The sequence below is a fragment of the Gavialis gangeticus genome, unplaced genomic scaffold (assembly GCF_001723915.1).
Source record: "Gavialis gangeticus isolate Ggan-Ray unplaced genomic scaffold, GavGan_comp1, whole genome shotgun sequence".
NCBI lineage: Eukaryota > Metazoa > Chordata > Crocodylia > Gavialidae > Gavialis > Gavialis gangeticus.
Window position 1 is genome coordinate 87,740,890 of NW_017729031.1, and position 2,537 is coordinate 87,743,426.

General features: G+C 44.3%; 1 protein-coding gene and 1 long non-coding RNA gene across 4 annotated transcripts in view; one reads left to right on the top strand and one right to left on the bottom strand.

The window, feature by feature from the left end:
* The window catches only part of ACKR3 (atypical chemokine receptor 3), a 27,276-nt gene that overhangs the window by 8,493 nt on the left and 16,246 nt on the right, over positions 1-2,537 (bottom strand). The window lies entirely within an intron of this gene.
* Positions 1-2,537, top strand: part of LOC109301947 — a 16,725-nt gene that overhangs the window by 2,302 nt on the left and 11,886 nt on the right. The window lies entirely within an intron of this gene.

Genomic DNA, 2,537 nt, shown 5'->3' on the forward strand with positions numbered 1-2,537 from the left:
GGGGGGGGGGGTGCATGTCTTCTTGGCTGGATGAAAAGAAGGGGCTCCCTCTGCCCACATCTGCAGAAGGGACTCCTCACGTTCTGGAGGGAGGCCTTGAGTCTAGACCACTTGAGAAAGGAGCTACACACCATAAAGAAGTGCTTAGGCAAGTCAAGTAATTTTGCTGTACCTCGTTATGTAATAAAGCATCGTGTGATATTAGTGAACAAATTGCAGTCATATTAAAAAATTCCTCTTCAGTCATCAGTGAAAGCCTGGAAGATAATCCTACTGATCCCTGCATGTGGCCTTCCAGTACCCTCATTCTCTATGGCTTGATTTTTACGGCTCAGTGCCATAAACACTACTGAATGTGTAAGACTACTCATAGTAGCCAACATTATACTCAAGAGCGTATGCTGGACTGGAGACTCCAGTGTCTCCTTTAAAGCAGGGAGCATGGTATCAACACCTAAATCAGCCATATTCTGCTCTTGTGCAGTGCAAGTCACAGGAGGCCAAAGGAGTCACTCTGGATTTATACTGCTGTAAAAGAGAGCAAAATCTGGCCCCAAATTACACTTGGCAACAAACCATTGCTGTCAGTTGCCACCTTTGCAGAATGAGGTAAACTGAATGCCTTCTGACAAAATTTTGCATTGCACAGTCTGTGCTTCTTTTGACCTGTAAAGTACTCTCAGAAAAGCAGGTCTTGCAGTGATAAAGTGCTATCCCTGCCAGTGCCTCAGTCCCATGAGAGTCATTTCACATAAACAGTAGTGACATTAAAAGGGGCAGTTGCACTCTGATACTATGGTGGGGAAGACCCTATAAATAAGTTCAGTGCTGATTTGAAATTTAACAAGGATAGAAGTGAGAAGGCTGTTTAATCAAGTTTCTTCAGCAATAAAGAGCCTCCCCATTCAGGAAATTCATCAAATATTTTCAAGGCAGATGCCAAAGCATCTTACAATTACTTGCGGCTCCCTTTGGCCACCCGGCTCATGTCTACTAATGTCTCACTGCATTAGCTACCGCCCATCCTAGTTCCAAGCACTTTCCTCATTTTCTCCCTATGGAATAAGAGAGTTTGGTTTTCTGCCTGCAACTGTCATACAAAAAGCTACTGTTCTGAATGTAAAGGTAAAGTTGGTGGCCTGATTAGGAGATATTTATAGATCCTCAGAGGATTGCTAGCTAACAAAGGGTATTATGCGTTTTTAATAGTACTACATAGTGTGAAATATTTCATAAAACAAGGCAATAGATCTTTAGACTTCATCAGCCTGACAAGGTTGAGGCAAATTGTTTCCCACTGCACAGACTTATTTCTAGTGGGGGTTGCGTCCCCCCACCAACCAAGGTGGTAGTGGGGTAACCGGGTTTTGCATAACCATTTTAAAATTTAGCATCTGATTTCTAGTGCATTGATTTACATTTGAAAATGAACAAACAAACACAAACAACTGTGGCACCTCCTTAGAAACTAAATTAGTTATTTTTTTCATAATGCAAGAGGTGAATTGCAAGAATATTCCCCTCCCCCACCCCACCCCACCCCTTTTCTGGGCCCGATCCTTCCCCCATTCAAATCCTTGGATTGAGCTGTGCCCTATGATGGGCACAGTAGGAGGTAACTCCGGCCCCCTGCTGGTGGCAAGTTAAAAAACAAAAATCCAGCAGCACTTTGCTTCTCTTCTCTAGGAATAAAACTAAAATGCTGTTCAGTTAAGGCCCCTGTTCTGTTTTCATAAAAAGACAGTCACAGAGACAACATCTGCATCTCTAAAAGGAACAAATAAAAGAGTTGCCACTTCTGCCCCTGAAACTTTGCAGAATTAAAGTTTTGGGGAATGTCACCAAATTCCTTCGAAGGACCATAAACCTTTTAATGAGGTGCTCTCCCATTTTTAAGCCCAATTATTCCGCTTTTAACAACTGAATGGAATAACTTTACAGCTCCTCATTACCCTGCAGGCTTCAGAGACCCCTGATTACCCATCCATCCTTGCTTAGTACAGGACTCCCTGCTACCCTACCCATCCCTAATGAAGGGCAATGTTAAAAAAGGAGCCTTTTGTACCCCTCCAACACATTTAGCTTATTAAAACGGTAATATTTCAAGGCATCTGCCACTAATGACATTCATTTCCTTACCTTTAAAAGAGAGGTCAAGGCAGAGTGAAAGAGAAAAAGATTGACTGAGCTGGCTCTTTAACACTGAAGTCTGCAGCTTCCTGAGCCAGCCTGGTCAACAAGCCATGAAAGCCCTGATTGTCCCAAAGGTCATAGGTTATCATCAGTGAGTCACCCCGGGACTGCCTGCCTGCCTGCTACCCAGGCACATCTCTGCCCTGCACACATCTAAACGAGATGCTTCAAAGGACTGGCTGGTGCCAAGCCAGGTATCTTTGCCTAGCAAGCCCGGGTGCACATGCTGAGAAGCTGGAACACAGTGGGACAGTTGTGCCAGGCTGGCTGAGCCAGCTGTCAGCTGGATACAAATGGTGGGCAAGGGATGGGTGTAGAGAATCCACTGGAGACTGTAGCAACCA